Source organism: Podarcis bocagei (assembly GCF_964188305.1).
Source record: "Podarcis bocagei genome assembly, chromosome: 9".
NCBI lineage: Eukaryota > Metazoa > Chordata > Lepidosauria > Squamata > Lacertidae > Podarcis > Podarcis bocagei.
In genome coordinates, this window is record NC_138134.1 from 16286242 (window position 1) to 16312159 (window position 25918).

Sequence of the window (25918 nt, forward strand, 5' to 3'; positions counted from 1 at the left end):
CCTTAACAGATGTGTGGTGGTGCAAGAAGTGTCTTCAGCGATGACTGAAGCACTTTGCATGTCTTTTGAAATACCACGCTTTGCAGTGTTTGGGAGATTTAATACATTTGGAGAGTGTTAGGTTTCTATTAGCTGATTTCCAGATTTCATGCCTGCTTTCTATTTTGCAAGCTGCCATCTTGTGGTAGTTTAGCTTGCTAGCATTAAACCGTTAGACGCACAGTGCAAGCCTGCGACAATAAAATTGAAGAATATTGGAGTCTCGGCTATTCAGCCTCAGTTCAGAGAAGCCAGCAAGCATTTGCAAAGTACAGTGAGGGCAACAAGCCAACATAACTTTCAGCATTTTCTTCTCATGTAAAGAAGTCCCTTTGCTTTTCCTTCCGCTTCTGCATTCTTGATTTAGTTTAGTGGGGGGGGGCTTTGTCTTTTTATTCCTGCAAATGCTGATGTAGCTCATTCAGAAAACTCTCCCAAGTGGATTGGCAGTTTCTGCTGTGCAGCGCCGAATCATGGGTGTACACACTGCTTTGCACAATTGGCTTAATTGTTAAGACAATTAATTTATTGCAATTCTGTGAATAAGCAGATCTCAAGCATTGTTTCACATCAGATGCCCATTATTTTTAAGTCCTAGTAATTTCATTTGACTTTTTAAAACAATGTTATTGTAAGCTGCCCTGTTAATCTGCTAAATCTTAACAATAACTATATTATTGGCCACAATCCAGGGAGTTGGAAATAAGGCTCCAATTCTACAGACCAGAGAGTTAGTTCTGGGTAAACAAGCTTAGGCTAGTGTTGCAGATAGTTCATGAGGGAGAAACTGGAACTTAGCTAAAGGTGAACTTACCTAAATCACACTTTTTGAAACAATGTGCAAACCGAAACACAGTCATTCTTCAAAACTCTTCTTTGCAATACAGTTGCAATACAATTCCCCAGCCAAACATTGTATAGAAACATGACAGGAAGGATCCAGAATTGACGAGATCAAAGATTTACAGAAGACTGGGAAAAGTTTATCCAATATATGCAAAAACTGAATGATAATAAAATTACGTTTGTAAGCTTTAAGGAAGCTCTGTGAGGGGAAAGGGTTAAAAGGGCAGAAATGTGTAAAAGGTAACAAAAGGAAGGAATGGCAGACAAATTGAGGGAAGTACATTAGTGAAAAAAAACATACAAAAACACAGTATATTTGGGAAAATGCTTGCAAAAATGTGCATATTTGTCAACAGCATACAAATACATGTTTATTAGAAGAAATGCACACAAAAATACTGGCAAACTTTCATTTTTTAAAAAAGATAACGATGCAGTAAAATGGCTATTTACAAATTGAATTAAACAACAATACAAACTTTCATGAGGATATTTTTTTTTTTACATATCCAGCACATAAATTGCATGTTTTCATTCAGGTTGGTGTTTGCAAGCTAGTAAATAAATTGTTATTTCTGCTTGAGTTGGAGCAACTGTTTGTAGCATTGGTTTGGTCCAGTATCAGTGCCTCATTATTCACAATGAGGCTGAGGCTTTTGCAGGATCATGGCCTGTTTTGTGCCTCATTATCTGGTGGCGAGGGAGCAGCCGCAGTTCAGCAAATAATATTGCACCAGGCACCAAAATAGCCTGTTGCTCAAGGTAATGCACATCTGTTTATATAACAGCATTTCTTTCTTCACACAGTCTCAGATATCTTGCTGGTGGTATAAGACAATCTGAACTTTGTTAACAAAATATGTCTCTCTTGGGCACCTAATAACCATGTGGTGTTATTTGATCTTGCTCCAAATTGTGTCTCCCCTGGGTTTGTTGTTCCAAATGTACATATTCTCCGTGTCTATTGGCAGTCTGTGCTCAGCACTTGATCTCTCTCCATTAGCGTCTCCCTCCTGGGGGAACTGAATCTTCTCAAGTACAGTTTGTAAAGATGCTCTGAGAATGTTGATAATGGAGAACACTAAGCAGGGATCTGGAGACGAGAGTTTCACTGTGAGCATATGAGAACCAGATTAAAGGGGCAGGGGGGGGATGAAAGTGAGACTGACCACCTTCCATATTAGTTGGGAAAACGGTATGGTAATAATCCATTAGGCAGGTTGAAGGGGTCCTGTAGTCCCAATTGGATTTAGGTCCCCTGCCACAACTTTGAACAGAATAGCACCATGCTATATAAAAAGCTGTTTTTGAAGCTCCCATCAGGTTCAAAAGCAGTCTGCTGTGCAATGTAAGGGCTGCTGTTTGAGAAATGCAGTTACAGAGCTGCATTGTATGGAACAAACTGTGTGATCTTTTATATCCCGGCTTTAAAAATATGTCTTTCTCGCCTCCCTCTTTTTCTATGAAGATAGTCATAGAATAGGACATGTTCCAGCTAAAGCCACTTGGAAGTGGCATCTATTTGAATCCTATTCAGAAGTAATTCCCATTGAATTGAGGAAAGTGGGTATAGGATTGCAACCTTAAGGACATGCTTAAATTGTTCATTCATCGGTGGAGTTTAGCTGATATTTAAATCCCATTGATCACTTAATCACTGCTGGATTGTGTCTCTAATAAAAGAGCAGTAGCAATTATGCATCCAGTTAAATGTACATATAAAATTGTAAATAATAATAGTTACCCCACAGAGTGTAAATCCTATTATTTTAATTCAGGCCAAACAATAAGGTCTTATACGATTTCCAAAGGGCATGCAGACTTGGACATCCATTGCAGAATTTAACCAACATGTTTACTGTACCTTCCCTTCAGGAATTTGGAACTGAAGTGTTTGGAACTGAAGTGTTATGCCAGTGGCATAACATGGAGGAGACTACCAGGGTGGTTGCCCCAGGTGCCTTTGCAGCTGCCACCCTGACCAGAGGTGCTCCTCATCCCGCTCACCTGAGAAGCACACCAAACAGGAACTGGGGGAGGATGGGCCCTTGCGTCCTTTGGGTGTGTGGTATCTCCTGCCAGTGGGAAGGCACCTTTAATGGGTGCTGGCAACCCATTCTATGCCACTGTCTCCACCCCAACACTTCCAGATATGTGTTCAGCTTGCTCCATCTTGTCGTCGTCGTCCCCACCCCCATCACCACAATGAATGTACTGGACTAGGGGTCAGCAAACTTTTTCAGCAGGGGGCCGGTCCACTGTCCTTCAGACCTTGTGGGGAGCCGGACTATATTTTGAAAAAATAATAATGAACAAATTCCTATGCCCTACAAATAACCCAGAGAGGCATTTTCAATTAAAAGCACACATTCTACTCATGTAAAAACATGCTGATTCCTGGACCGTCCGTGGGCTGAATTTAGAAGGCGATAGGGCCAGATCTGGCCCCCGGGCCTTAGGTTGCCTACCCATGCACTGGACATTCAGGTGGTGTCAAAAACTGAAAAGGCGATACTGTGCAGTTCCCATGCCCCATTTCTGGCTCCATAATCTGCAATATACAGCTTATCCCAGGTGCAGCCAATCTTATACCTGCCAGGTGTTCTTGGACTACAATTCCTATCTACCCCAGGGCTGATGGGAGTTGTAGTCAAGCCGCATCTGGAGGTCAACTCCTTGGCTTACGCTATGTATGGATGTCCTTCCAACTGCCCTCATATGCTTCCTTCATATCTTGAGCCTGCATTGGTTGGGAAACTCAGAACTCAATGACAAGTTGTACTATACATTTCAGAGAGGAAGGATGTGACATGGGGCTGCCATTTTGAGCGTCTCTCTTCTGCTTCTTGTAAGATGTACTCCCACACTCTCTTAAAAAAAGAAAAGAAGAAGTTGCTTCATAAATTCTGAAGACTTAAAATATATGCCTAAGGTTTCTCTCTCTCTCTCTCTCTCTCTCTCTCTCTCTCTCTCTCTCTCTCTCTCTCTTCATTTTATTACTACGAGTATAGGTGGCATTATCTTTAAGTGCTATAACTTCTCTGGGGCATCTTTGGAACTAACCTGATGATTTAGCATGTTAGGAGAGCTCCCGTAATACTCCTGTCCAGATTCTAATTGGTTCTTACAGTGCAGTAACTAACCTCTTTCCATAGGCAAATTTCTCCCTCACATTATTCTATCTGCATCTATATCCATGTGAGGGGGGGGGGGTGTCAGAAGAAAATTATACAAAGGTAGGAGTGAAGCAGATGCTGTTTGTTTTATTTGTCTCTCAAAATTTAATACCTCGCCAACTGATTCAATACTTTCTCATAGCCACTTGCAAAATACAGGGATATACAAACTATTCAAATAAAATTAGTAAGAGCATTTACAACTTAAGTCAGGTAAGCAATTAAAAATATCCCCTATATGGCTCAGCTGGCAGCTTTAAGAAAACTTAACAAAATGCTTCATCAAAGAAACGCTGAGCATGGTACATAAAAACCTTTATCAGTACAGAAATAAAATCAGCTGAAGTTAACAAAAGGATATGCATACATTTCTGAGTAGGCCTGTCCAAATGGAAATTTGGACCATGAAGGTTTTATGTAAATAAAAAAGACCCCCTCCTCTGTGGTACCTTCCACGTTATTCTGAAAAGGAGAAGCTGATGAAAATCACTTCTCCCACCTTCCTCCAATGAGAAGGTCAGAAGTACAGAGTTATGCCCACAAAAAACTCACCATCTGTTTTTCAAAACAACAATAACATGTATCTGCTAGGGTGTGCCACTTTAGGGGGTGAAGCTTAAGTTCTGCAAATTTCTTCAGTGAGGTGTTTTATAAATATGTTTCGAGTATGAGGAATTCAGATTGTTCTTTTGTGTGTAATTGGACAACATTTAATTTGGTAAGTGTATGTTTGATAAGAAAAACACATAAACTGTTTTTGGAAAACCAAAGAATGATAACTTTACCTTCTAAAAATGTCAGGTAATGCTTAATAATAATAATAATAATCAATAACAATAATATTAATATGCAGTATAACTGCAAGTACTTGGTAATCATTTTTAATGTTTTCTATGCAGTTTTACACCCATTATACTTATGAATCAAAACTACATTATATGAATTTAACCAAAATATATTCCGAATTCCCAGGTGAAGTAACAACTTTTTAGCACTCCTCATTTATGGAATTTGAAAGTTCAAAAATTCAACACACCCTAATGCCAATGCCATAATTTATTCTACACCTGACACCCCTTTTTTTAGTCCAAATTAAAATTGGAGAGAAATTGACCAGATGATGATGATATCTGTAGACTTGCTGCTTAATATTTTGCTTCGGGAATAGGAAATTGTGGCGATCTATGGTGCTTTTCTAACCATGCTTGCGTTTTCAAGCGCCTTAGCGTGTAGAACTGTTACAAACTATTCCTTTCAGAAGGAAGATACATTATAAAATGGAAGAAGAGTTTATAATGAATGGAGCCAGCTTGAGCACTTTACCAGTGGTCCTATTTTCAGATTGGGAGCACTAAGCAGCTATGAATTGAACAATTATTGAGACAGGGAGGAGAATCTGATACGTTTGATCATGAACCAGGAAGGATACTTTGATGGCAGCTGCTTGGTGAATCTCAAGGAAGGGTGGGAGGAGGTTGAAGGGGGGATAAAGCACAATGAGCAGTAAATGATGTCCCCCCCATCTAAAGATGATTGTAAATGAGTGGCGCAGCTTAGTATGTCTAAATAACACCACCAAGAACTGTCAGTGTTATGAACTAGCTGAAGAGAAGGCAAACAAATAAATCCACATGGATATAACTGTAGGTGAAATATATGGGTTGCTTAAAAAAAAAACAACCCCCTTTGCAGGCTTTTCATTGTTTTCTGTACTTCCTCATTATTTTGCACTGTGTCAACCAGAGACAATAGGAGGTCTAGTTACTTTAACCCCCACCCTTTCTTGGGGTTTCTGTGATAAATAAACAAGTGAGCTGGCTCCAAAACCGGGATTCTGCAATGGCTTGCAGCTCTTTTCCCCACCGGAAAACAAAGTAGTGGCAAAGTCATTCATCTCCTGTTGTTCTTTTTGTTCCAGTAAATTAATCAACAAAATCACTTGTCAATTAACTGGCTCTTGGTAGGAACTCAAAAACAGTCCAATTAGGTGCCTTGCCCCGACATTCTCAGAGGGTTATTGTAACAGAACAGTGCACTGTAATGGGAGATTATGACTTAATGGGCCAATGTCAGTTGACTTCTCAATGAAGAAAGAAGGTCATGAAAGTTTCTGTTTGAGAAGAAAGTAAGCTACATCGGAGCTTGCTTTCAACTCCTGATTAAAATGTTTTTGGGGTGAAAACAGCATGCAATTGATCTTTCTCAAAGTTCTGATATACAGTGGTACCTCGGGTTACATACGCTTCAGGTTACAGACTCCGCTAACCCAGAAATATTACCTCGGGTTAAGAACTTTGCTTCAGGATGAGAACAGAAATCATGCTCCGGTGGCGTGGCAGCAGCAGCAGGAGGCCCCATTAGCTAAAGTGGTGCTTCAGGTTAAGAACAGTTTCAGGTTAAGAATGGACCTCTGGAACAAATTAAGTTCTTAACCTGAGGTACCACTGTACATATAAAATTAGTACTATTGAGTCAGTTTGTATACAAAACTCCAGTTTACAGCTTGTGTATATAGCATGCACTTGGAGTCCAAAACTAAATCAGTCTCTGGAGATGTACATGCTAAAGAGTGTATTTTCTAGGCAAAGGATAGAGAACAGAATTCTGGACTCTGGTCCCTCTCAGGGTCCACTTTGACAGGTGAACAAGACCACCCATCTGTCATTTGCCTAATGTCACTCCATCCCCAGGTGACCCAACTTCAAACAAAATAGGGAAGCTTTCCTTTCTTCAACCCACCTTGAACTCAGGTTGGTCTGCAAAGGAAGATCCCTGCTGGAAGAAGGTCTTTAGAAACCCACTTTGGACAGCTATTAGCTGCTCACAGGAGCTCCTAGTGAGAAACATTCTAGTGCAGCTGATCTCCTTATATGGGAAACATAGGCTGCATTCCATTTTTCCTGATGGTTCGCTAACTGTTGATTTCTGCATTATATCTGAGCTTTCACACAATGCAAAAGCCACTTCCAGAAATATAGTGAGATATAGCACAAGCTTAGTGCTCATTTCCATGTTATTTGTAAGCAGGTGTTTTTTTTTTCCTGGAAGCAAACAACACACATATGAAATGTCAATTTCACTCTTCTTACAAAGGCAATCAAATTCCTAATCCAGGGATTTCATAACCTTTCCTTGGGCTCTCTTGACTGGGTTGTGATCATCTGCAAGTCTCTTGTCTTCTTCAAGCCTGCATTCATAAAGGCATCTGTGGTGATGGTCGCTGTGGCAAGCAGGACAACACTGTATCTGGCACTCTGCACAGCAATATAATGTATTTCAATGTGTTGTTCTCTGTCTTTTGATTAGAAGTGGAAGGGATACTTGGTTTTCCTAATGACAATTCATAACTTCCATCATTTCCATCTTGAACACCAGCTATTTGTTTTTCATTTTCATCAGCAGAATTTTTTTTTGCATTTGATGGTATTGAAGCATTCAGCTTCTTTTTCCTCTTATATTCAGCAAGCCTTCTCTTCTCTTCTCTTCTCTTCTCTTCTCTTCTCTTCTCTTCTCTTCTCTTCTCTTCTCTTCTCTTCCCTTCCCTTCCCTTCCCTTCCCTTCCCTTCCCTTCCCTTCCCTTCTTGCCATTTCAGCTTTTTGACTTGTCTGTTATGCTCAGTCACGTATAATATGACTGTGAGGGCTTGGCGGTCCTTTTTTAATGATTTCAATGAAATTTTAAACACATTTTTTCACTAAAAAATAAGATTTAAATTATTGGAAATTCCACAAAAATGTAAAAAAAAATATCAATATTTATTATGCAGTTATTTACCAAGCAAAACTAGATTATATTAGTTTAAGTATCTTTTGAATTCTCAAGTCATGCTGCAGCTCTTTAGCAGCCCTCATTTTGGAAAGCTGAAAGTTGAAAAATTCAACATGTCCTAATCCCACCCCTCACTGTGAGATTCCTGATTGACAGCATGTGTATTTCTAGGTCTTCCATGGTGTCATCTTCTTAGCGTTCAGCCGAGATACTGGGCCATCAGAGGGAGACAGGTTATAGAAAGGTTGGCATGCAAATTGGAATTAATTGCCCTTCTTTTCTGATTCAAGGCTTTCTGTCTCCCCAACCAAATCAGTGTGCATATGGGGATATAGTAGATCAGGGAAGGGACATGTAAGGGAGGCTAGTCACTTAGGAGGAGACACTGACAAACTGACAGAAGCCACAGCTTTGGCAAAGGCTGGTGAGACAGATTGGCAAGCAGAGTTCATTGTTGGTTCCAACAAGGGGTAGAAATAGATATTACCTTGGCTACCACCCTTCTTGTCTTGCATAGCCATTAGCTAACAAACATCAGGTCAGGAATCCCATCTGTCTCTTAGAGAGTGCTTCATATACAGTATCTTTATTTGGTGCCTTTTCCACTAATAGCCCCTTCATTTCTCTATCTTAAATAAAATTTAAACTCTAAAATTAGAAAAGAAAGACAAGAAAACCCCCTGGTTTATAGGCAGATTCATAGGCTATCGTGCAGCGGTGTTTCACGATTCATTTTCATTTCATATACCTCAGACTGATATTAAGAAAGTGTCACAACAGAGTTATAATCACCTCTTCAAATTAAGTCTCCTGTATTGTAACAGCCCTTCAGAAGGATTCTTGTTATTAACTGAACTAATCCTAATTGGTTTAGACTGTGTCCAAACTGAATTTGACAGGTGATATGTTGCTTCTTAAAAGCATTTCTGTTGAGCTATTTAAATGTAAATCTTGTGTGGAACCTCATTTTCACACACTCACGCGGTGGAATGCTGTGCCTTTTGATTTTGCGCATGTGTTTGTTTTGCTGATGCTTAATCATATAAGGAGATGTCTGATATTTCTGCATAGAATGTTTGACAGAAATTTTCTAGACAGAAGCAAGCATTTATGATATCCAAATCATGTCATGAAAAACAGTGCTTATATCTCTATCCAAAGTACGATTTTCCTCACCTCTCACTTCAAATACGAATAAATAATGTGATAATTACTAAACTAGCTTCGCTTTTTAAAATGCAGCTATTGAGTGTGCTTGGCCATCCTTTTGCTGGAAGAAATGAGTAGGTGTTCCTGATAGCATTCTACTTTTCCTTGACTTTCAGATTTTCTGTGGTTTATTCCATGATCAAATGAAGCTTTGGTTTAAGAGAAAGGACCATTACTGATCCTGCAGAGACTTCTGTGCATATTCAGTCAAATGCACTTGTGTGTCAAGGCCACGCACACCCTCCTTTGATGAATAAAACATGTGGACATCAGTATTTTAGATTATTGGGTGAAAAAGGCCACAACTTTTATTGCTTACAGAATGTGAGTGGTGTTGGCTTTAGGCATTAGACCTGAACTAACTATATCTGACTCCTGCCCACCATGCAGGGAGTCTCTCAAGGGTTAACCACCTGTAGGGGGAGCCCTGTTGATGTACATCAACTCAGAACTCGCCCAGGGTCACCGGAAAGGTCGTGCCATGGCCCTAGCCTCCACCCGGGCTTCATACAGGAACCACGGCCCCCCAGATTCCTTTAACGGAATACCCTTAAAGGGGAGGGGTAGGTGATGGCCACAACCTCCCCTCCCACAAACTAAGCTTTTCCAATGCCTAACCGCCAAACCTTACAAAGCTGTGATGATTTGCTATGAGGTAGGCGAAAACCAAGTGGCTGGTGCCAATCTGCCAAGTGGAAAAATTCCTACCGGGCCCCTTCAACAGGCGACCAACCGAGGTCCATAGCAAGGTCAAGGGGAAGAACACAAGGGAAAAAGGTGGGAGGGCGAGAGATCCGTGGAATCCAGGAGCAGAGAGGAAGAGCTCCCGGCCACGTGGCTGCTTAAATGTGGCAAGCCACACACCCCAGCCAGCCAGACTGGCCAGCTGTGATCGCGGTACACACCCAGACTCCCTTGTGATGTGGGGGCCTAGACATGCCCCCTGCTAAAGGCAGGAAGCGCAAGTCCTGTGTGCAACCCCGCCCCTCCCTGAAGAGGAGTGGCTATAGAAGCCCCTTTCAGACCTTTGTGATCAATGAACATAGATCTGAGCAGAGCTTTCACATGCAAAGACATGAGGGACTGGGTTTTGGTGTGTGGCCCCACCCTTCCACACAAGCCTCACATGCTCAGGCAAATGACTGAAGAGGGTTTCAACCTTCAAACTTATCACTTAATAGTGATCCAGCCTGCCACCTTTCAGTAGAACGGTACATAAATTAGCTCTTACAGCTTGGTCAAAAAACCTCAGCTGGCAACAAAAGCAATATATTTTGCATTGGGTACCACAAAATGTGACTAACAAAAGAGTCATGGTAGTGGTGTTGGTAGAGGGAATCACTTGCTTTGTTTTGGTTTGTTACGTTACGTAAACAGGCTTTTAGAGGTACATCACTATCCAGGACTCGGATTAAGAGTTTATCATTGAACAATTATGCTTATACAACCATCATACCCTACAACACTTTGAAGTCAAAATCTGGGACACCATCTTCCCATTCTTTATTACGAGAGCATGGTGGCCATTTTCGTTACTATGATCTTGCACAATTTTGCGCCACAGTGCCACTCCAAAGCACTTGGGGGTTAGAGATAATGCTCTCTCATAATACTAGAATAATACTTCATCCAATGATGTCAAATGGTGATTGGTTTCCATAAGACACATTTCAGGACAATAAATAAATAAATATGGAAGTATTTCTTCACACAGCTCATAGTTAAATTGTGGATTTTCCTACCATGGGAGGTATTGGTGGAGAGCAGCTTAGATAGCTTAAAAGGACTAGACAAATTCAGGAGAGATAAAGCTAAAAATGGCTAGTAGTTAGGATAGCAAAATATACATCCAGTATGCCACTTCGTATGAGCATGAGAGTGCATTTGTCTTCACATTCAGCTTGTGGGCTTTCCATAGGTACCTGGCTGGCCACTGAAAATAGAATGACAAACTAGGTCATCCTTTGATCTGATCTAGCCAGGCTGCTCTATGGCCTTATCTAAATAGACAGAACTGGACAGCTTTTCCCATGGTAATCATAACTGCTGGTTTGACTCTTTCACATTTTCACTTGATTTCCTATTCAATTCTTCCTGAATCAAGAACATCCCCGCTCTTTGGGCAGCAGTTATTTCTCTTCTAGAAGTATTTCCATTTGTCACAATCCTTAGAAACTGCCTTGGGTATTTTTAAACTTCAGAATGTGTTTTTTAAAAGCGAACTATTTGCAATACATAACTCTTTAAAGGTTTAATCAAATGTTTCTCTTTGCGCACTTACGCCTTGGCGGTAAAGAAAAGACCGAAGCTTGATAGAGTCAGAAGATGGAGAGTAAAATCCAAGAACGGCTGTTTTCTGGCCTGGGAAGCTTCAGAAGAATGGAAATAATATCTTTTATATTTATTCTAAAGAATTCACTTTCATGATATTTGATTGTCTTCGTGAGTTAATACGCACATAGTCTTTCGATCTACTCCTTGAAAGTTTTATTACAGTAAGATGAAAAGATGAACCTTTTTTTTTTTCTTTAATAAAAGTTTTAGGAAAAACTTTTTTCCCCTTTTTGCCCTTTTTTAGTGCAAGTCTAAGGTAGAAAGAAGGCTGCTGATTGCAGAGTTCTGTTGGGCAAACACTATAACTTTCTTTAAACATATTGATGCCCCAAGATGAGCCAGGCAAACAGATGGGGGAGAGACAGAAAAAGCTGTGTAAGCTCCACTGAGGCAAAAAGAAAGAGCTTCCATCCTTTTTTGTTTTCTTTGTCCAAAAGTGGCACCCTAGGGAAGATCTTGTCACAGAGTTTTATAGGCCAGGTGGTTCCTTCACTGAAGGAAAGTAGCAGATAGATGTTTAAAATGCCTCTTCTTCTGTATTATGTGAATCCTTTCGCTGGGGAAATCAACAGGGGTCCCAGATATCAACTTTGCAAGTGCCTTAATTGGTTTCAATATAGCTAGTTCTTAAAAGATTTCCAAGACATTATTTCCCCCTCCTCAAACTTTTTCCACCCTAGAGTTTAGTGATTCTTGTGTGTGGGCAAAAATAACAACGAGGAGAATATTTTAAGGATTAATGGCTCTTTCTGGTTTTGTCTCATTTAATGGATTTATTTACTTGTCCTCTTTGTATCCCACATTTCTTCTAATGGCAGTGTACGTGGAAATTGTCCCATTTATATCTTCACGATATGTCTGTGAGGCATGTTGGACTGGGAGTGCCCCTGGGGGATGATGCTCCAGGGAAGTGGTTGCTAAGCAGGTGTGCTTGAAGGAGGTCCATGTTGATGAACAGCCTGCTGAATCAGGCAAAAGAACCATTTAGTCCAGCACTCTCTTCTCACATTGGCCAACTGGATGCCTAGAAGCCTGCAAAGATAATCCAAATGCAACAGGGGCTTGAGCATGTTGTGTTAATTAACCATATTTGGGCGTTCTACTCACAGGTAAACCCTAAATGCAAGGAGAGAGGGAGAGGGAGAGAGGGAGATAGAGAGAGAGAGGAAGACTGCACAAAGTCCTATGTCCCCCTTTCTGCTGTCTCCAACTTGTGGATGGTGAAGCTACAATGTCCCTGTGTGCTGTAGAGGTTATAATCTCTCTCTGTGTGTGCACTTTTCCTTAAGCATTTTGTGAAAATGGATTTGATGAAAAAGGTCTCCCAAAATCCCCTAGCCTATTTGCAGAGGTTTTATTTTTCTTTCCTGAACTTAATTATCTTGAGAAGTTTCATCTCAATTATCGCTGGATGAAATGCTGTTGTTCGTTAATGCTGGTGGATGAATTAATAGATGTAAACTACCTCCAGGATCAGTGGTAGTAGGTCTCTGAATATCAATTACTGAGAAGCGACAGAGTGAGAAGTCTAGTGCCTTCATGTTTTGCTTCCCATAGACAACCAGTTGGCCACTCTAGGGAACAGAATTCTGAACTAGATAGCCTTTTGACCTAATCCGACAGGTGATGTAAGAACTCTGTTGGTGAGCCCAAACCCATTGCTCCCCTCAACTATATTAAAATAGGTTGAACTGGAACCACATCTGCACCTGAGATTTCCCATCCTCTTAATAAGCCTCTGCTCCTGAGTCCAGGGTGGCCAGGAGGGGCAGCAGAGGACTGAGACATTGCTCAGGATAGGGTTGATGTGATCCCTGGAGCAGCCAAGCCTCCCTAAGATACGGGTCTCCAGGCTATCCTGCAAGTTCCTCCAGGTCTTCAGCTGGTGCAGGGTTTTCCATGGGGCCTTAAGTCTCTTCCAGCAAAAAGGCCTCACCAGGGTGTGGGATGGATGTGCTATTGACAACAGCAGTGTTCGTTAGGGCTCTGCAGACTCTGGTCATCAGATTTTAGGTGTTCCCTGGCTTAATTCTAGATTATTCAACCATCTTTCTAAAGTCTGGTCCAATCCCAAACAGAAACTTATTGGACTCGGCCGTACACAGTGTTCTCTGGAGTTTTCCCTGTCACCCCTACTCCATTTCCTGCAAGTTGTTATAGGCATGTGGCTTGGATGAGAGGGGAATAATTCTCCTCAGCTCCTTAGTGTGACTAAGATACTACTGTTTTACAGAAGAACATAAATTAAATTGAAGAAGTATATCAATCACATCCTACTTTCAGACACAGCAGGGATTTCCTTTCTCTATGGAGCTTGTATTCTGGTCTCGGTGACCTGCACATTAAACAATACTGTCCTCTATATTCATTGCACAATAGTGCCCAAAGCCACAGGTTGATGTGATATCTGTGAAGCAGATTCAATTTCTTAAATGTAATTGGCCCAAACGATGTATGTTCTTATTCAGAGGAATAGTCCCATTGGCAATAGCAATTTAGCTTATGTTCTCATTTTGATAGAAGAACATTGTGATATCAAAATGCCTCTTGGGTTTACAATGCAAGCTCTTGTATAAGAAAAGACATATATATTAACCTTTCTAGGACTATTCGAATGCACACTGGAGCTGACAGTTACATTCCAAATCTGTGCTGTTACATATTCCGTAGGGTGAAATCACACCATATCAGTTAACTGCTGCCTTCTAATTATTTTTAGCAATATGTCTAAGTCAGTTCCAGTGTTTTCAGTAATTTGTGATGTGGATTGTAGGCCTAAACTGAACTCATTTGTAGTATACAAGAAGAAGCAAAGTTACCTTGAGTAAAAGGTTAGTCTGGATAATATCCCACATTCAAAGCAAGAATGTAGCAATAGTTTTGCTTGACTTAGACAATCATAACTCCCATTGATATAGGCCTGAAACACAATCTCCTATTCTATATTTTTATTTTTTTATTGAATTTATATACCGCCCTATACCCAGAGGTCTCCAGGCAGTTCCCAGAACAAAATCAGAATATAAAACCACAAAATATATAATCAAAATAAAAACAACAACCCAATAACCCTTCCCCAGAACCACATTTTAAAGGGGCACATTCTATTCACAGAGCTACAATTCCCATAGTTCCTTGGATACAGAGATTGACTGTTAAACCACTCTGAGAATTGTAACTCTGTTAGGGATCTCCTAACAATTCTCAGCACCCTTAACAAGTCACAGTTCCCAGGATTCTCTGGGGGAAGCCATGGTTGTTAAAAGTGGTCCGATGTGCAGATGGGGACCCAGATGCTTCTGGGGTCTCATAGCCAGGGCTAGAAGGTGTCAATCATTCTCTTTTTGCCTGAAATATCTAACAAGTGGAGAGGTTGGAGTTGCCTAGAGCTAAATTCAAAGTAATGAATTTCCTTTAAAAAAAAATGAGGTTCAGTGACGGCCCAACTACAAATGACTTAAATGATGAGATTACTAATTGTGGGCTTCTACAAATGAAATACTAGGGGCATGGCCCACAGATTGTTATCAGGATTGCAGCTTGCAAAGTGGGAGATTTCAGTATTTACCTCCAGCAGCAATCTTTGTGAAATTTGTGCCCATCCATCCCCTGCTACAATTAGCATTAAGAGAAATACCAATGGGAATTCTCCCCCTAATGGTAAGGGAGGTGAAGGCTTAAAGCTGTTCTCCCCATGCACTATCACCCCACTGGTACATTACATACATACATGCATACATACATACATACATACATATTTATCCACCTTGAGCAACCATCTAATGGACCTGAGATCTGCCTTCCCAACATATTGTATTGATGAACATACAAAGAGACCCTAGATGACCCCTGGGTCCCTTACAACTCTATGGTTCTATGAGAGTCTACTATTAAATCATGCCACAATGGTCATGGCTGAGGGTTGATATGGCATGGTAAGACTTTCCTCACCTGATTTTGGAATTGCCACCAGCCAGGACTCAGGGACCTTATAATCATCAAGGATCCCATTGAAAAAATTCAACAGATGCGTGATTTTGTTGTTGTTTGCACCCATCTGTCTCAAGATACAATGGAATGTGTCTCCAAGGGATGAAGTCCCTTGTTAGTAGCATCTCCAAGGGATTAAGTCCCTTGTTAGCACTAAAGCGATCTCCCCAGGGCACAATCCTGGGCAGTGTGTATGTAGTTCCTGGGCTGCCCAGTCATGAACCCCCCCCCCCTCTATCTCACTGATGTGGACCGAAAGAAAACAGAGTTACACATTTGGCACCAGCTTGGATGCAGGAGTTGTTGGAAAGAGGCGTACAAGAAGCCATTCAACCGCCTTAGGGTTTCCACACCGGATTTATGTAGGGTTTACTCCTTAGCCTTTCCTTTCCCGAAGATATCCCACAAGGCAGTGGAGGTTTAGGATCAGAGTTTTCCTTCTCCTAGGTGAGCTACCTTTCCAGGTTGACGGGCTCCATCTGCCCCTCACTTCCCTCTACAGCACGTGCAGAAACTGCCTTCTTGATCATTGGACCGACGTTAGTCTCATCCACTCAATCTGCCAGAGCCTGTCTTTGCATGCAGGTAAAGTCCCTAACTCGCTGAGGGTTTGAGAGCCATTGGCTACCCTCACCTGGTTTAGCTAGCCTGGTTTCCCTGGGTGTGGTTACTGTCTCATGCTGACAGCTTTTAGGAGCTGCAGGTGAGAGCCAAGTGCAGCGTGGGGACCAACATTGCACAAATTACCCCAGAGGTAGCATGATCTCTCCCCTACTAGAGCTACTATGCCTCTCCTAACACCCAATACACTCCCGGTGTGGGACCAGGATTTCCTTAAAACACTTATATAAATCACTTATATAAATATTTTTGGGACAGGGGTCTTTCTTGACTTGAGCTGGGCGACAATTGTTAATATCTCTTCCACTTTGATATTATGATTTAATAATGACCTGAATTATTCAGAGAATGGGGGAATAGTCACTTAATTCAACAGTTTCTCAGTCTGAGCTGGCGATGTTTAGGCGTATAGGGATGCACACACACAACAATGTGAATGCTAATCACATCATTAATTTAATTTGTACTTAGGTACAAATAAGTACATAAGGGACATAAGTACATAAGTATATAAGGGAGCTGGGCATGTTTAGCCTGGAGAAGAGAAGGTTAAGGGGTGATATGATAGCCATGTTCAAATATATAAAAGGATGTCACATAGAGGAGGGAGAAAGGTTGTTTTCTGCTGCTCCAGAGAAGCGGACACGGAGCAATGGATCCAAACTACAAGAAAGAAGATTCCACCTAAACATTAGGAAGAACTTCCTGACAGTAAGAGCTGTTCGACAGTGGAATTTGCTGCCAAGGAGTGTGGTGGAGTCTCCTTCTTTGGAGGTCTTTAAGCAGAGGCTTGACAACCATATGTCAGGAGTGCTCTGATTGTGTTTCCTGCTTGGCAGGGGGTTGGACTCGATGGCCCTTGTGGTCTATTCCAACTCTATGATTCTATGATTCTATGATTCTATGATTCTAGGTCTTCATATGGAACAGAGAGCCCTATACTTTTCCTTAAGTCCATTTGAGTCAATGAAGGTTCTGTTTTAAACAATATTGCTAATAGCTATTGTTAGACTGTGAAATCAATGTCACTCTAGGCAGTTATGTAACTTCAGAATCAAAATAAAATAAAAAAGTAATGGGGGGGAGAGAGAAAGAGAGAGACAAATTCTCAGTTGGTTTCCTGTAAAGACACTTGAACTTGAACTAACAGATTTGTCCTAACAAAGAAAAACATCAGACTAAGCACCAGAACAAAATGACTTTGGTAGATTTATCAGGGGAATATATCAGAAGAGATTAAAGGAGGTCACACACTTTACTGCCGCTCTAGTTATACACAGAATTGGCAGATCGCTTTCTAAAATGTGCAAATTCTACTATCCCATTAATTTGACATCAAGTTGGAGAACTTCACAGTGCTTCTTCGCAGTTTATCAAAGGGATTTCAAGGCCAGATTTTCACATCATCGTTTCAAAAAAACAAGCATTCCTGGGTTATAGAAGATCACAAGTTGTTTCGATAAGCAATGACATTCAACATCTCTTTAGCCCCAGATCATGCTGATGCAGCTGTTCTCTGAACAAAGGATTGCAGCAAACCATGCTGCATCCTTGTGAGAGCTGCTTATTAAACAGCATTAAAACGAACAATTTCACTGAGACTGTACTGTGCTCTGGTCTATTGTCATCATTGAGCAAAATTTACATTTCGATTAGATGTAGCAAGCTCAGCTTTGGAAAGGTAAAAGGAGCTGCATAAATGTATGACTTGCAGTGGTATTTTCTTTGAAATATAACATTATAGAAAAGCCTATTTAGAAATACGGAGCATGGATGGAAGTGGTTATGAGGGGAAATAGGCACAAAGCCTATGAAATTGTATCAGATAAAATTCCCTTTGCTTCATTTTTTACTGGATATAGTAGGGGCAAAAGCTGCAACAATGAAAAGTAACACGCATGCAATCATAATTTTAACTTTTTGCCTAAGTTTCTTTTTTCCTCTTCCCTCAATGTCCCCTTTTCCTTCTGTGTCATGTCTTTTGGATATCCTATCACATATTATCATATCTGCAACCCTTTTCTCCACTTATATGGGATGCACATGAAGACATGATGCCAAAAATAGCCAATCTGTGACAAATGACCCCCATGGATTTCAGAGCTAGGCTGAGACAAAACCTGCACAAATAATTTTACTGCCTGAGGCCAAATAAGTTATTGGCCCTTCCCATTCCACATACAAAAGCTGAATGGCCAACTGAGTATTAGTTGATGCTTGAAAGTATCCTCCACCCCACGTGAAGGCAGCAAGTTAGCTTAGGCTTAGGTAGTGCAGGGGATGCCACCTAGAACACACAGCTCTTGTTGAATATAATGATTTAATTTACATAGAAATGAAAAATGGCTAAATGTATATTGGTGAAAAGGTTAGCATGTGGATTTTCTATGGGGCTGTATTAAACCAAGGGGAACACTATGAGCTCTTGCTGAGTTGATAGTCAATTGAATGACTGTTTTTCTCTGGTAGCTAACATGTGAGTGGTCTAACCTTAGATCATGTGATGAAGGTATTGGGTTGCAAATTTCCACTTTGAAGCGAGTTTCCTTTGTGTCTTTTGTCTTGCGGAGAAAAGACGTGTAAAATATTCATGGTAAAAACATCTCCAAGGTAAAATGGATGCTATGGGAAGAGACAGAGCTTTGCTTCTAGGTCTGTTGGAATTATTTCATATTTTGCAAAGCAGTGAGCTGGACAGCATAAGTCATTGTATGGATATTTTGGATGTATCATTTACTGTATTCTGTTTTATTTTGAAGAGTTCTGTTAGTAAAATTTGAATAATATTTTAAGGGGTCTGGACAATGGTTCATTTCCAAAAAGAATCAGTTTTCATACACCCAATTGCTTCAAACTGTGCAATATTAATATCTGCAACATCTCTGACCTCCAACACCTTCCTGCTTCTGTCTGCCCCAGGCTCTTCTGCCTCAGTTTGCCACTTCATTCCATTTAATTTCAACTGCTATCAAGTCAGCTGTCTGATGGAAAATCTGAGCAGCAAGAGTTGGTGCATCACCCTGGCCCAGATGGTGTCACCTGCTCTGTTTCTGAATGCTTCCAGGGAGAGACAACCCTTTAGCGAGCTCAAAGCAAGCCACTATCATCATGGACATTGACTATATCTTTAAGTTTGCTTTCCCCCTGCTACTCCTCCTTCCCCTTTCCTTTTTCCTCATGTGTCGCATCTTTTTGAATTATGAGCATGAGGGCAGGAGCCATCTTAGAACTGATTTTTGTACGCTGTTCCAATAACTATTTTGGCTAAAGGGCAGTGTGTGCCTTTAGTACACAAATATGAAATGAGTAATGTTTTAAGTAAATGAATAATAGGAGGGCTGGCTCTGGCTGGGGAGAGTCACTGGGCAGATGCTTTGGGGCAAAGTCTGGAATATTCTAGGGAACATTGTGAATGTGCTCCCTTATGCCTTCCTAGGCATTGCACAGCTCTTCATTAAGGCTTCTTTTTGGGGCTTGAGGACTCCAAGGAAAAAAACACAGTGATACTTTCTGAGGAAGCTGAAACATAGAAGTCATTTTTGTTCTGTACAAAACCCAGATTGTGTATGTTTAGCGTTGGGGTCAGAGCCACATTTTATCTTTATCAAAACAGTTATCCTTTCGTAAGTGTTATTTACTGTGTGTGATTAAATAACACTACCCACAATGCTATAATTAGGGATGGACAAATCTGTCAAATTTGGTTTCTCTCTGTTTCCAACCCCCGCCCCCAACCTTAGTTCACCACATTTATGCATCAGTTTGTGCACACACACACACACACACACACACACAGAGAGAGAGACACATATTCCTCACAAAAAAATTGGCATACTTTCCCCTTAACATGCACCTTTTCACATGCAAGTAGTTTCCCATAACAGAATGCATTTTTATATTATTTCTATTAATTTTATTTTTTTAAATTCATATTAAGGTACATACTTTGTTCATCATTTAGTTGGGAAAGTCCATCACAAAATTTGGAGAAGTGAGAATATGGGAAGAGGGCTCAGTTTGGGTTCGCATATTGTTTCAGGAAGTACATAGGCTCACCTTAAAATGCGAACTAAACCATATTTCTCTCTGTCACGTTTCACAATAAAATAAAATATGAAGCGGGGGGAAGGAAGGAGAAGGGACAGATGTTTATGTGAAATAATATGTAAACTGGGCCTAATGTTTTGTGCAGCAAAGAAAGCTTTTGAGGGTAGTTGCAAATTTTGCCTCAGTTTTCTGTCAGGTAGGTCAACAGACCCTTTGGTTAAGGTGAGTGTCACTTTAAGTACTAGCTGCTAAGATTCTTTAAAATACAGTGGCTACATGCTTACATAGGCGCCGACTCCATGGGGCTTGAGGGGGCTCGAGCCCCCTCAAAAATTTTTTTGGGGGGGCTCAGCCCCCCCAATAATCTCGGGCGGGCGCCCTTCCAGCAGAGCGCCGCCACCGTCCCCTGCCTCCTCCTCACCTGCTCCTTCGCCAGCCAGCCAGCCGCAAGCCCTAATCGGAGAGCCCCGGCCGGAAATCCCGCGAGAACAGGGGAATCCCGACTGGCCACACCTCCCAGCCAGCCAATCGGCTGGCTGGGGAGCGTGGCTTGCCCTATTTAGGGCCGGAGCCACTTTATTTGCATATTCATGAGCTTATTTATTATTCATGAGCTTTCCCGGGCCCCCCCAATATTTTTTCTAAGTCCGCGTCCCTGCATGCTTAATCTTTGTGCTGCCGTTGAGTCAAATGACATCATATGAAGTTTTATATATTTTTGAATATATTGAATGGCTTCAGGTCAGCCAAAGGTAGCAATTTTGGAGAGAAAGAGAAATGTCTGCATAGTTTAATGGTGATTTTAATTTGCAAGCCACTCCTTAGAGCCCACTCTGCCTAGCTCTGCTCCTCTGTTCCCATTCTATAAAATGTATTTACACTGCAAGTCTCCCTCTGGCTGCTGGCCAACCTATGCTATCTTGAGGTAAACAAGTGTGTGTGTTTTTTCTAGGTGAGCAGCTGCACATCTCTTTGAAGTGCCAAGGAGTGAGAAAAGTCAGAGGCAGTATTCTCAGCTCATTTGCACAGAGATGCTTCCTTCACACATTTTCCCTCAAAGCCCCTCAAAGTGGGCGAAGATCACTTCACTTCTCATCTTCGATTAACCAGTGCTACCCAGATATGCACTCAGACCTAGTTCTCTGGCACCAAAAGGCCGTGCAATTCCAATTATACAAATTCCTGGCAAGATTAAAGAGCACAAAGTCAAGCCTTTTCAAATTCATACTTTCTGCTACTGGAATGTTGAGTTAAGAATGTCTGGCTTGGGTTGCCACCTTTGAACCTGGCAAATTATGGCCACAGCCATTCAACATGTCAGTGGAACCAATTCAATAACTGCACAGGGAAGGACTCCTGAGAAACGTTGTTCAGGCTGTTGAATTTCTGGGCTTCTCTTGGAATTTATTAGAAGCTCCTCCTTAGGAGAGACTTGCTATTCACAATTCTAATCCTTCCGAAATTTGCTTTAGACAAAATTGAGGGACAACCTCTCCCTATATTTCATTACAGTGGTACCTCGGGTTACATACGCTTCAGGTTACATACGCTTCAGGTTACACACTCCACTAACCCAGAAATAGTGTTTCAGGTTAAGAACTTTGCTTCAGGATGAGAACAGAAATCATGCGAGGGCGGCGCAGCGGCAGCGGGAGGCCCCATTAGCTAAACTGGTGCTTCAGGTTAAGAACAGTTTCAGGTTAAGAACGGACCTCAGAACGAATAAGTACTTAACCCAAGGTTCCACTGTAGTCTGAATGGACGCAGGAAAGGACACAGAAAACTGATACAGTCAAAGTCGATTGTTGAATGTCCAATAACTGAGGCGCAGCTTCCAGTTGGTTGCAAGAGCTTCCTGCACTCAAGAGGAAGCTGTGTCGGACGTTTGGCTTCCGAAAAAAGTTCAAAAACTGGAACACTTCTGGGTTTGGGGTGTTTGGGAGCCAAAATGTTCCAAAACAGAGGCATTCGGGAGTCGAGGTTTGATTGTACTGGGTTAAATGAGGCCACAACTTTATTTATTACAAGAAAGAGTAGGTTTGACTAAGCACTAAGGCATTGGGCGTGTATCACTGGGCAATCGGGCGGCCTGCCTGACAACTGATAGGAACCTGGTGGGGTCAACCTGTGCTAGGAAGTTCCTCTGACATGAATTGGGTGCCACAACCCTATACAGGCAGCCATTGGGTGAGACACATTGGCTGATCAGTCACCCCTTTGGACCTCTCTAATGGGGTACCCCTGCGACTAAGGATCCAGCCCAATGCTTTATCCACCATGGTTGTGGCAGTTGCTATGAAGTAAGCGGAAACCTGCAAGCCGGCCAATTTGTTTGCAGGAGAAAATTCATTCCTGGCCCTGAATACAGTGACCGAGTAAACCATAGCAAGGTCCATATGACACAGGCCCAAGCAAAGAGGGTGGGTGGTTGGAAAATTCAGTGATGATGAAGAAGAAGAGTTTGGATTTAATATCCCACTTTATCACTACCCAAAGGAGTCTCAAAGTGGCTAACATTCTCCTTTCCCTTCCTCCCCCACAACAAACACCCTGTGAGGTGAGTGGGGCTGAGAGACTTCAAAGAAATGTGACTAGCCCAAGGTCACCCAGCAGCTGCATGTGGAGGAGTGGGGAATCAAACCGGTTCACCAGATTACGAGTCTACCACTCTTAACCACTACACCACGCTGGCTCTCTATGATTAGGCAAGAGGGTGGCCTGTACCTTATAGGCCATGGGTGGGCTGAGTGCAGCCCCCAAGGCCCTGTCCCTGATTGGCCTTGCAGGTATTGCCCATCCATACCTGAAAGGCCATTGCGGCCAGAGGTGGGGTGCTGCCAGATGACCAACCCCTCCGCAAGCACAGCTGAAGATCGTGGCCACCCTGGACCCACTGCGGCCATGCCATGAGGCAAATGTCTATTATCCGGACCCCAGCTGAGTTGTTATTCTGTATCAGGTGGTGCTGTGGGTTAAACCACAGAGCCTAGGGCTTGCCGATCAGAAGGTCAGTGGTTCGAATACCCGTGATGGGGTGAGCTCCCATTGCTCGGTCCCAGCTCCTGCCAACCTAGCAGTTTGAAAGCATGTCAAAGTGCAAGTAGATAAATAGGTAGGTAAACGGCATTTCCATGCACTGCTCTGGTTCCATGCTGGCCACATGACCCGGATGTTGCCTGCGGACAAACACCAGCTCCCTCAGCATATAGAGCAAGATGAGTGCCGCAACCCCAGAGTTGTCCGCGACTGGACCTAACAGGGGTACCTTTACCTTTACCTTAAGGCAGATCTACACTCATGATTTTTAACATTAAGGAAGGGTTAAGGAAGGGTTTTGATAATGTGGATGGACACATGACGTCCTACTTTTTACATTCATAATGCGTTCTTACCCCGTCTTTTTATTGCTTGATTTTTAACAGTTTTATGCTGTTATATTGGTGAAACTCTGCTCATATCCCTATGTAGTGTTTTACCTTTTTCACTGAATTCCAACCCCCCCTCCAATGGTATTTGAGGGCCAGTCACAACAAAAGACATGGAGGGAGGGAGGAAGAATTAAAATTTGACACCAGGTGGTGCAGCAGAGCAACCAGCGACCAGACCAGCAGGGAAAGAAATACTGTTTGGGGAAATATGTATTACTTACATTTGATGAAGAAACCAAGGTAAAAAAAATTATTAACAAGTATGCCCTGTGATGTTTTAAAACAACATCTAATATGCTTCTAATAGGAGGAAATAACGTTAAACAGGTCAGTGTAGATCCAGCCCATATCTCCATTGACTAGAATGCAACAGATGCTTGCTCAGACTGATGTGAGTTGTAGTATAGTTTCACATTTTTGTCATAAGGGAAGCCTCTGTGTCAGCGGTGGTCACATGTTTTGTCCGATTGCTAGACTGCAGTTTCCAAAAGCCCCAGCCAGAATGGCCAGTTATTAGGGAGGTTATAGTCCAACAACATCTCCTCTAAGTCCATCCTGAATGAAACTAGTCTAAAGTTTCAAATTTGCATTTAGTACACAGGAGAAAACAACAGTGTTAGATCTTTCATCGTCTCCTGCAATTAGCTTTCAGCTGAAGACTCCACCAACTTTTGCAGTTAATTTCCTTTGTTGCTCTCTCATATTCTCTCTGTGAGATGCCATTTTAGGCAGGAGAAATACACAAATGCACCCTATTATATAAATCATAATTGTGGGATAATAATAATAATAAAAACAACAGCAGCAGCAACAACAGCAATAATAATGTTTTGTGGTTCAGATAGAATGGCTTAATTCAGCATTTGACATTATGCACAATGACAAAAGCAGCAACTATAAATTCTGTAAGGTATGCAAATCAATGTAAATCAGCAAAACCAAGCCCTTATTGGGGGTAAAAAATCTCTAACTAGAGCACCCACGTTATTAAAACACAATTAGGTTTCTATATAATCCTCTGTAAAAATGGGCTGCTAGATAATTAGAAATGCAAATGTTAAGAAAGTTGAGCCTTCACTCGTAATTTTTAAGCATTATCAGCTGCAATTAAAAATGAGAAATTCATTTTCATTTTCTTGACAAAGAGTTCAGTATTATAATGTCCTTTGAAGATGTTGTCTTTCTCCCCCTGTAAATGATGCTGCATCATAAGCTTATGTTCTGATGACTTCATTATAAATACTTTATATATAAAAAAAGCTGTGTTCCATAATTGCTCTTCTACTTTAAAAGCACATCAGCCAGGACTGCTTCATCAGAAAACTGTTAACCCATCGATTCCCAAACTGGGTGCATTAAACTTTAAAGACTGAAGTGTCATGAGCATCGGCAGCAATAATTCAGAGGGCAAGCAAGGTTTGTGACTTGCAAGGGCACATTGTTGACTCAACTATTTGCGGTCTTTGCATGACTGAACTCCACACACCATTGCTGAAGAGAATCATAGAATTGTACAGTGGTGCCTCGCAAGACGAAAAGAATCCGTTCTGTGATTCTCTTCGTCTAGCGGTTTTTTCGTCTTGCGAAGCAAGCCCATTGACGGATTAGCGGATTAGCGCTATTAGCGGCTTTTAGCGGCTTTTAGCGACTTATCGGCTTATCGGCTTATAGGATCAGCTGATAAGCGGCTTAGTGGCTTAGAAAAAGGGGGGGAGAAAAAAACCCGCAGGAACTCGCAAGACATTTTCATCTTGCGAAGCAAGCCCATAGGAGATTCGTTTTGCGAAGCACCTCCAAAACGGAAAACTCTTTCGTCTAGCGGATTTTCCGTCTTGCGGGGCATTCGTCTTGCGGGGCACCACTGTACAGTTGGGAGGGACCCCAAGAGTTATCTAGTCCAACTCCTGCAATGCAGGAATCAAAGAAGGGATTAGAAACACTGGTAGGCTGTGATTGTTTGGTGATTTACTGTGTTATGTACAATTAGACATTTCAGAACTAACTTCTGGCACATTGCTTTAGATGTCCATTTGGCAAGAGTGGAGTAAAGCAGCTTCAATTTGTTGACTGAACAATGATACCAAAGGGCAATTAAAGATATACCGTATTTTTCGCCCTATAGGACGCACTTTTTCCCCTCCAAAAATGAAGGGGAAATGTGTGTGCGTCCTATGGGGCAAATCCAGGCTTCAGGAAGGTATCCGCAAGCCTGCAGCCTGCAGCCCGAAACCCGGGGAGTGCAGCGGAGCGCGCCCTGGGCTTCGGGCAGATATCTGCAAGCCTGAGGAACCCAGCGGAAGTTCCCGCCAGGCTCCCAAGGCTTGCGGATAGCAGCCTGTTCTGGGGGCTGGAATCGGGGGAAGCTCAGGCTTCCCCCACCCCAGCCCCATGCCGGGGGGGGAATAATTTTTTTTCTTTATTTCCCCCCTCCAAAACTAGGTGCGCCCAATGGGCCAGTG